Genomic DNA, 10,819 nt, shown 5'->3' with positions numbered 1-10,819 from the left:
GTAACGTTTAAGGGAGTGTAATGTATAGTTTTGTGTGGATCAATATGTCAATGTTTATTGGATGTTGATTGTTGTAAACGTAGATACTGTCATGCAAGAAAAAAGTCAGATTTGTCTGACAATAAAGTATTATATCATCATATCATATAGTAGTTTTAAGAATAACCTTTTTTCCCAATAGCATTCATTCAGTAAAAAAAAAAAAAAATCAAAAATGGGATTCAGTTAGTTGCTATATGAGGGCTTGATGTTTACTTGTTTACTCACTAAATATAAATCTGAACAAACTCATTGCATATGGGCCTATTGATAACAGATGGAAAATAAAAAAAGACCAACATATGTACACATTAACTCCAATTTATTATACAAAATAACATGCTAAAGATAAAAACAATAAGTTCAAACTATCAAAAACACTGTATTTTAGGTTTTTCTGGGGTGCCAGATAAAAAAGTTGGATACACACATTAGCATTTTGGGGTTAAGATATCATCACTAAAAATCATAATAATGAAATTTTTTTCATCTCTTTAGGCTGCACTAATTTATTTGCAGAAAGCTTGACTAGTAGTTTTATGAGTGCTTATTCAGCTAATGTGATGTCAGAGGAGTTCAGGGGATTGAAGGTAATGGCTGTAGCATATGTCTCATTAAGTAATCACATTTTTTCTATCTCAAAGAAAAGCTGGTATAAGCTGTTCACGCATTGACAATAAAAATGTGATTTATACATATAAAAATACATGAGAATTCTTACAGCCCCTTTAAAGGTTAACTAAAGCCATATGCATTGGACATTATAATCTATTATAATATAATATTTTGTCCTTTAGTTATAAATCACATCATATGTTGGGAATATCATTATTAAATTTGCTGTCAATTTTACATCCATACTCTTGGGCTGTACTCTTGCATCCATTCTCTAGAGTGTAGCTGCTGGCTAATAACAAAACTTATTCGATTTTTGCTTATTCGCAAAATACCTTGAAGCATCCTAGTGTGCAGTGAGTGTTTGCTGTGGAAAGCAATCAAATCCAGAATTAGATTTAAAATCTTTTCTCTTCTAAAAGGCTGCCGTCCTAGTTTGTTTGAGTTTTTTTTCATTTAAGTTTGGTGCATCTGAAAGGCTTATCATTGTTCATGTCTCCAGCAAACTGCTCATTAGTCAGCCGTCCTCTGCTCAGCCAGTCCATTATAAAATTCAATAATGCTGAATGACAGCCTCATTGTTTCTATAGCATGTGAATCACATTTCATTCTCTTAGTTTTTAGTCCAGGAGGTTACCTTTACTGTTGGTTTTGCCTTAGACTAATTTGTATGCTGTCATCAGCGTCTCCTGTACTCACCCTGGATCTGCTCTCATGAGCCTCTGGTCTGGGCCGACAGCTCTAGCTTGAACCCCAGATGATACAGGCGCACGATAGAGATCTCTCAGCAGTTTTGTTCATGGGCCTTGGGGGAGGATAGAATTTCAATTATCTGTATCCTTCCCGTCTTTGATTTCATCACTGATAGATGGTTGATGTCCACCCGTTTCAGCAGATAAGGTGGTCTCATAACAAGGACACATCATCAGGATGTAGAGGCTCTTACAGACTCCCAAACCCTCTAGCTTTTTGTTGCACCTATAAACTGAAACATTAAGATTTTCATCAGATCAGTACATACAGCGTGTACATCCCGCTGAGGTATCACTCCTCGCAGAGTAATACTGATGGTGACAGCTTTCAAGGGCTCGTTGTCTTTTACTTAGCTGGCTAAGCTCATCTTTGTGTCATTTCAGATGAATTTATCTGCTGATGAGGTCTTCTTTCCTGCCCTTTTCTCCTTTAGCTTTATTTTCATCTTTATCTTCTTCTGTGTTTTACCTAATTACCTGCTTTTTTAGGTCGCAATTACATGTTTGCGTAATAGGATCCGCTTTTAAAAGACATTAAGGTTGGAATCTGTATCAAATTTCAATAGGCCTATACTAATTTCAACTAACATATAAAGTAAAAATCTTATAAACATATCTATAAATAAAATATAATAAATATGAATAATTAAATTTATTATATATAACAAAGTTAGTTCTGGTTCTTGTATTTCGTTCTTTTTTTTTTTTCAGCGACTATTTCTGCAAGTTATATAGTTACACCAGTAGGTGGCGACAAGTGATAGTTATAAGGAGTTATTTGAATTTGTGATTCATTTAGGAACCAGCCAAGTACGAGTGAGTCATTCAGTTGTTCACAAACACGCAGGAATTACGCAATGGTAATTTTACTGTGGCTTTGTTCATAACTTTTTGTTGGCGGAGCAAAAATAAACAAAGTAACTGCCAGTGTTGTGTCTAAAATGGAATTTTAAGTGGAATAGTATTAATGTCTTGTTTACATAACTGGTATATTAAAGCACAAAGCATTATTAAGTTTGGAGAAGATGTCTTTGAAAGTATTTTCTAGAATAAAATAGTTTAATAAAATATTTGCAATATAGTTTTGCAGTATCTAAATATTTGATTTAAATATATAAATATGTAACAGCTGCTTTATTAGATTTATTATACATTGCTTTATTATACAACCCTAAATTGAGTCAGGATAAGGCTTTTATGCTCAGATTAAGAGATTCACATCGGTCTTGAGGTTGCACATTTACATGGTCATCCGTTGGCGTGTACATTTGCATGTGATATCACATGTTGACAGGTTTAGCTTGACTATTGTTTGTATTGCACAGTCACACCTTTGTAAAGGCTTTTGACCTTGTGAAAAACAGCATAGAGGGACTGCGGTGTTGTACTGTCACTCACAGCTAGGCTTTTATCTATGTACAAGCCTTTAGTGGATGCCTATTTGCAATCTAAAACCAATGGCCCTGTTTAGATGTGCAGTGGGTCTGCTGTTGCATTGCAAGGAAACATATCCGTGCATAAATGTGAAAAATGTATTGTTAGGTTATAAATTGATGGAAATATACTGAACTGCCGGTCTCAAATGAGATGCATCACCTTGAGTCTTGTCTGATGTTCACACACTAAAATGTGCCTATCTAGGAGAAATAATGCCTGTCCCATTTAAAAGGCTTTACAAACCAGTTAAATGTCTGCATTGCTGTAGGGCTTGCAAAAGGAGATAGTGAAAGATTTTTCCCTTTATTACAAGAGGCAAGCACATGAAAGATGGGTGAATGGGGAATGAACTCAATCAAACTCTGTGTTTCAGAGTATTTAGCACAATCAAACCCAATGAGAATGACCCTACAGGCCTTCTCTATATGGTCTGAGAGCCCCACTGGTTTGGCCTGCTGGCCACATGATTTTATTCTTGTTCAGACAGGAAGGCAAATCAGAGCAGCTTTGTGTGATGGATGAAGTTACCATGCCTGTATCGAGTTGCCAGGCTCACAAATTCAGTTTCATTCTCCACTGATTTCCAATTGAGGTCTTTTACGGAGCGACACTACCAGCATGTATTGTGTGCGTGTGTATAAAACCTCTGCCGCAATCCCACACGCACATGTTGAAAGACAGGCAAAAGACTGGAAAGAGAAAAATCAAGATAGAAAGGATAGACAAATGTCTAATTATTAATAAAATAAAATGTATTAATAAATCAAATTACTTGTCCATTTTAAGTTCATGAGGATTTTCATTGCAAGGACATATTTAAGAAAATCTCTTACAGTTTACTGACTAAAGCATAAGATGAAGTAAGGATCCAACTTTCATAAATCAACCATAAATCAAATTTGTAGAGCAGTGAAAACTGAAAAATATGAGGGAAGAAAAACATACAAATCACTCAAAAAACAACAACAACAACCAATCCCTTTTGGTCTTGTCTGTGATGGGCTTTGAAATGAAAAACAAAACTGCATTTGCATCAATAAGCCCAAATACATATATTACTATAAATTATAATTCAAGTGATTCCAGGCAAATGTTGCACACATGACACAGTCTGTAACATCAGTAATGCAGTGTGGGTTGTGATTTTATGAGGAATTTCATTTAAAGCAGGTCAGTGAGAATGGGAGAGATTAATGGATCCACATTATATTTGCTATTTTGGTTTCTGTGTATGTCAAATCACTGACAACTGACATTTATAGAACAGTTATGTAAGCACATTTATTTTGCCAAAATGCTTGAAACGAGGCTTTTGCTGTTAAAGATGGCCAATTGTTGAACAGACACGTCCCCGTCGTTCCTAAACCACACCCTCAAAGATTCATTCGAGATGGAGCAGGACTCAGAATGACTGACAGGCAGCCTCAATGTCTTCAGATTGACTCAGAAAGCAATTTGACCTCAGCCAGTAGTTTCTTTTATTATTTAATTCACAGGTGTGATCATTTTGTCCATAAAAATCCATTCAAAACAAGTTCGACTTGCCTATTGTGACTTATCTGAAAAATTTTACTAAGCCTATTATTTGAATTATTTAAGCCTAGAAAAAATGTAGGGCGGGACTTGATTTTGTCCATCGGGAATTGATTGGATCATTGTGGTTTGCTATTGCTGTGATCTCATATGAGTGACAGGTTGCTCCGCCCTCGCGCCAGTAAATACATCATCAGAGAACAGATGTCGCTGCAAGAGGGAAGGGAAGTTATTTTCATTTAATATTATGAGTACACATTCATTTTTTTTAAAAATGATGCGAACGGATAATAATACATGAAACTGGACTATTGATGTTTGCTGGTTGTTTACAGGGATTCTAATACTTAAGGAAAAATATATGTTTTTATTTAAAATAATAATAATAAAAAAAAACATTTAAAACAATACGGAAAGCATAGAAATGAATGTTTAATTCCAAAGGGGAATATTAAGGGTTGAGGAGAGACATAAGGGTCTGTAGTGAAGGGAACAGGTTGAGGACACAACAATGACAGCGACACTAATAGAAAGAGAGTGGAGGTCAGACGGCAGATTAGAGCCAGAGAGACGGCAGCGGTTATGGCAGCTGGATGGAGAAGGAGTTAGTTATGAGAGGTTACTGTGGAGATAAGAGGATGTTTGATTGAAAGGCCAGAGCTGGATCTCCTCTGATGAGATTTGGAGATTCTGAAATTACCTTATTAATATAACAGGGTGAGAGGGATGAATTTTATCGGTTCATTAAGCACACTGAGAGAAAAGGACAGGTGAGGAGAGGAAGAGAACGTGAGAGACTGGCAGATTCATTTTGTCAGAAGTAATAACATCCAGCTGAAAGGTTCTTAAACCTCTTTTAGCAGGTCATACACATTTGAGTGTGAATTATTAATTAGTGGAATAAATGGTGGCTATTTTTAGTGCTGCTTTAATTAACTTATGACCCAGAGAGTAAATTTAGCCTAGCACTCTTGAAAATAAAAAATTCTGATAAATGTAATATTGATTCATCAATATATTGATAAATGGACACACACACACACACACACACACACACACACACACACACACACACACACACACACACACACACACACACACACACACACACACACACACACACACACACACACATATATATATCATTTTAATAATACATGACATTTCATGGACTTTACTGTTAAAGTCATTTCAGTGCAGTGTGAATGTGGACAACAGAACATTTTATGCATCCATATTCATTAATCAAAGCTCATTCTGAAGGCTGTGTTTGGACTTTTGGGACTGTGTATTTATTGCATTCCTAAAGAGCCAGAGCAGTGTGTGTTTGAAAATGTTTGCTTTTGCTGAAAAAGGGTTGATTTTTTTTGATCATATATTTAGGGGCATTGCAATATGTGTGGAAGTCTGTATTTGTATACATATTCTTCATGGCTTTTTAAATAAGTGTTGCTTCGAGAGAAGTCTGAGAAAGACGCTGAGTTGAGGGACATCTGCTCAAGCTATTTGAGCACTTTTCTGTAATGATTAAGAACAGAATAAGAGACCCAAGGATACCATAAAGTGCATTTATATAACAGAGATCAGACAGAATTAGGGAGAGGTGATGTTTTGTTGATGTGAGTTTGGCTTTACAGTTTTTGCCCGTTGCTTGAACACATTTTGCAAAACTTCGCTCATTGTGCCAAAACTCTACACACAAGTAAACATGACACAACACTGGGAAATATACCATTCACATCTGTGTCAAATTGAAACTCTGCTATCAAAACCTAACATTCATTTGTCAAAATGTAACTCTGATGACAAAATGACACATACTTGCATCATATGCATACACTTTCAGATCAGGGGGAACACACTAGTCTACTTTATATAAAACACTGCAGTCTTTGATTTTCACTGTTTATTCAGAAGGAATATTTTCAGGAGGCACATTTTCAAACAACCAAAAATTGTGCAAAAAATAAATTTGTCCACAATTGCCCTTTGGCCAATTACATTACGACCCCGTCGTCTTGTTTTGCTCAGGTCGAATTCAGCTTCATCAATGAAAATGAATTCATGAGGCTGTGCAGCTCCATCCATGGCCAAGATTCTCTGTAACAAAAAAAAAAACATATTACTGTACTACAGTACACATACAGAACCCTCACCCCATCACACAGGTACCCGTGTAGCTCTCCAAATGGATCCATGTGGTGCTGATATGGTACATATTCAGCTGCTACTGGATTTCACCAATACTGTATTGTAAATGTAAAGGACAGTTACACTTACCCGTACATATTCAACTCGAAGTCCTTTGACCCTGACACTGTTCCTCTCAAATGGGACCCTGTAGAGCTGCTTCATGGTGATGTTGTGTTGTCCCAAGATGCGTCTGATGGTGGTGATGCTCACATGGTTTATGTTGTTGAACACTTGCCTGTCTGCAAATATTTTCTGTCGTAGCTGGTGGAGACGGATGGCATTGTCTGCCCTCACTAGGTCCACAACGGCAAGTTCCTGCTGTTGTGTGAACAGGCGTTGGCGTCCTCCCCCAGAAGGTCTTCTAGTCATTCTAGAGAAATACAACCACAAATTGTCCTCGGTTTGCTTCTTTTTCTTACAGTACTTTACTGTATATACTGTATCATCCACTGTACTGAAACATCTCAATATAAGTAATCATGGTATGTTTCACAAAAACTACCACTTTGGCTGCAAAAGGAGCATTAGCACCCTGCAATACCCTGTTGTTTTACATGATGTGGTAATGTGATATACTGTAGTACAGTGCTGTAAATACCATCTGAGTAGAGTAGAAGGTAGAGAGGTGAAGACATACCTGTTTTCTAGTCAGAATGTTCTTACAGATGCCACTGTGAAGCGGCTTAGATGTGGGTGGACTCTCTGCCCAGCCTCATAGTCAGGCCATGGTTGATGACATGGTCCACCAAAGTTGCTCTTATATCATCAGAAATAGGGGTGGGTGCATGGCCTCTTCGACCTTGACCTTGTCCTCTTCGTCCTCCACGTCCTCCTCATCCTCCTCGTCCTTCTCATCCTCCTCATCATCCTTGTCCTCCTCATCCTCCACATCTTCCTCGTCCTCCTCATCCTCCACATCTTCCTCTTCCTCTTGCTCTCCCTCTATCCATGCTTGCAAAGTTCTTGAAATGGTTAAACTGAGGGCTTTTTGTAGCTGGCTGATTGGTGTTCAGTTTTGCAAGTAAGTGTCTTCATGTGTGTATTTGAGTGGTTGCAATTACCCGATGTGTTTTGTATTTTGGATACATGTGTTTTCCAAATGGCACCCTGAGATTTCATTTTTGAACGAAGTGTCTTATGTATGAAATAGAGTGTAGTATGCAGGACCAAGTGTGTTGCATAAAGGAGTAAGTGTGTTGCAGAATTGCAACTAGAGTGCAAAGCAGCGCTTTTGTTTAAGGTATGGGTACATGTGTTTGAGGTATGGTAACAAAAGCTTCAAGTTGTGTTACTTTAGTCTAAGCATGGGTCTATAGTGTTCAAGCAACGGGCAAAAACTGTATTTTGGGTAATGAAGATGATACCTAATTTGTAAAAATTGTTGGAAGTATATTAATTATGTGGTTGTTTTACATGCTTAAGAAGATCATGAATGTGCGTTCACACTTACCATATTTCAGGGACTATGGGTAACTCACTTCTGCCCTAATAAAGCTCCTAATGAGACTTCTAATATTCATGGAAATAAAGTGTCCTGCCTATGGTGATAAATTTGAGGCAAAACTTATGTGTAATTTATGTTGCTATTCAGCACTAATTGGCTTCTCATATTTGTGCACTTTGAAGATAGATGGCTCAATTAACAATGAGAGAAATAATAACAACCCTCTCTAGTGCAGAAGCAAACCAAAAATAAACCTTGATTTGGCGCACAAAGGAATATATTGAATTTTGATGGTTTTATTCTGCTTTAATGCCCAACCAAAAGCCCACATTTTTACCCAGAGCTGAAAAGCAGAACATCACAAAATAACAAGGCAACTAAACGTTGTGTTCACCATATTGTATAGCGTTTAAATTAATTTTAGGATGTTTAGCAATCTGCGAATGTGCTACCTTTTAAATAAAATTTTATATTTGTATTTTAATTAACATTTAAAAAATGTAAAGAAAAAACGATTTTTAAAAAAAATTATTATTAATCTTAAAGGATGTTTCTAGATTTTGGACACAACTGACACAGGAGAGTTCATTAGTCAAGTGGGAACAGTTATTGGCTGTCTGATGCTGATAATCTCAAAACAGTCTGGCCAATATTTATGTCCATCACTAGCCTTGAGGTTTTTCCGCCTAGAGGCATGGAGAGTAGGATGAAAGGAAGTAGTATTAGCCAGAGTGGAGGAGGAAGATTGTGTCACACAATGTAGTGTGATGAACAGCAGTAGCTACTAGTTGTTGTGGCACTACAGCCGTGTCGCTCTAGGAGAGCTGCCTGAACCCTTATTCTAAAGCTTGTGAAAGATTTTTCTCATGCCATCGCTGCCACACACCCACTCTCCCCCTTGTGAACTAGAACACACACACTCTCTCTCTCTCCCTCCCTCCCATACAGCTTTTTCCATATCCTATAATCCATTACAGCACTAGCACTCCTTCCTTTCACCCCCTATCTCTCCCTCTCCCTCTATTTCCTGGCAGACCGGCATGACCTTCTGTTTTTCTCAAGGTCTCTATTTCGACATTGAGCGCGTGAAGAGAGCATCTATTACATTTAAGCATGAAAGCTCCCTCTAACCCCCTTTCATCCCATAATTTTTAAGGGGTGGTGGAACACTTTTTACCAAATTAAGATTATAAGAGCATAGCTATTGTTTTGCATGCAAATATGACCTGGATTCATATCCTGACATGTTCAGCCTCATGTTATTCTTACATCAGTAATATATAAAGTGTTCAATATTTTTGGATATCTGATAAAAAGCACAATATGGACATATTGGCGACATTGAATACCAATATATGTACATGCACACTGTTTTAGAAATGTACAAAACCTTTATACTGATATTCTAAATATATTTACAAGGCACATTTGATTATTATAGAAATATTTTTGATCCCCTAATAACACCTGTACCTCTAAACCTCTAACCATAAAAGAAATGTAACGGATAAATGCACTGTGACAATAATTTTAGTCACAATATAGTATACAGTGACTAAAATTGATTTTTTTTTTTAAAAATCTCTCAAAGAACAAAGTGCAAATTATAATGTCAAATTAGGAAAATTCATTGTCACTGAACATATTTTACAAATGTCATTTATTAAATACAATAAATCAAGTTATTAATTGCAGTCATTCAGTATTCTTTGAACCTAAAAGGATTTGTAAAGATTTGTACATCAGACCCTAAATGTCAATACATAAATGAAGTGTTTCATTGACTATTCAAACATATGAAAATGTGTATTCTACAACGGCACTTTACGCACAAATACTTAAAATTACTAATGTTTTTTAAATACATTTAAAATCATTTTAAATTGTTACATTCAAAATCCATTTAGCTGAAGAGGAACATGCGTGTCGTTTTTGTCATAGTTTGTCTGATCTGACTGCATCTTTTCTGTCAGAGTAGCATTAATTCTTCACAGGAGGAAGCCATCTTACAGAGGCTGTGTGTCACATGGCACAAGTTCTTATTTTTAGCTGGATTAGTGGAGTTTCAGTGCTTTCACCCACACACACGTTAGCTCTCTCTGAGACAGACACACACACACACCCATTAACTCTAATACTGAGCACGCTGTAGCTTTTTTCTGTCACACACACTACTTAGATACCTCTCAGCTCACACAGAAGCACCAAAAACCTTCTAAAGGCACTCTCTGTCTTTCCATCGCATGAGACTTTTTACTTTTCCCATCATTTCCCCCACTTTACTCCCTTACTCACTCTGAACATGTCTTTTTCTTCTCTCGTGCACAAAGAAAAAAGCTGGCTGTGGGCTCTTGTGATTAAAATGCTACGGTTTCACAATCCATTGAAGCGATATATTCTGTTCTGCCGATAGATACTTCACCAACACCCAAATCCTACAACGCATAGTCTTATTGTGCCGTCAATATGCTGATAGAATGTTAGTAAGACAAAGTGCACACACACACACACTAGTCAAGGTCCGGCGATTTAATTGAACATATTTTAAGAAGGCATTTTGTAAAGTTTTGTGTAAGCAAATGCAAAGTATTCCGTTCGCATTTCCTCTAACACTACTGCTCTGAGATGAGCTTCTCTTGCTTTAAGGCTTTATGTTTATTCTAGAATTCTGTATATGCTTGAGGTTGTTTCAAAGGAATGTTTTACAACAGTGTTTGCAAGGCAGCAAAAGAGCGGTTGTACTGAATGCCAGCACAGCTGCTCATGAAAGTCATTTTTGCTTTTGTACAACAGTTACACTATAAAC

General features: G+C 36.9%; 2 protein-coding genes across 11 annotated transcripts in view; one reads left to right on the top strand and one right to left on the bottom strand.

The window, feature by feature from the left end:
- synprb (synaptoporin b) overlaps positions 1 to 10,819 on the bottom strand; it is a 223,836-nt gene that overhangs the window by 22,999 nt on the left and 190,018 nt on the right. The window lies entirely within an intron of this gene.
- cadpsb (Ca2+-dependent activator protein for secretion b) overlaps positions 1 to 10,819 on the top strand; it is a 75,515-nt gene that overhangs the window by 2,421 nt on the left and 62,275 nt on the right. The gene's annotated exons all lie outside the window — the stretch shown is intronic.

Source organism: Squalius cephalus (assembly GCF_949319135.1).
Source record: "Squalius cephalus genome assembly, chromosome: 10".
Lineage (NCBI taxonomy): Eukaryota > Metazoa > Chordata > Actinopteri > Cypriniformes > Leuciscidae > Squalius > Squalius cephalus.
This window is presented reverse-complemented; position numbering and strand designations above follow the sequence as displayed.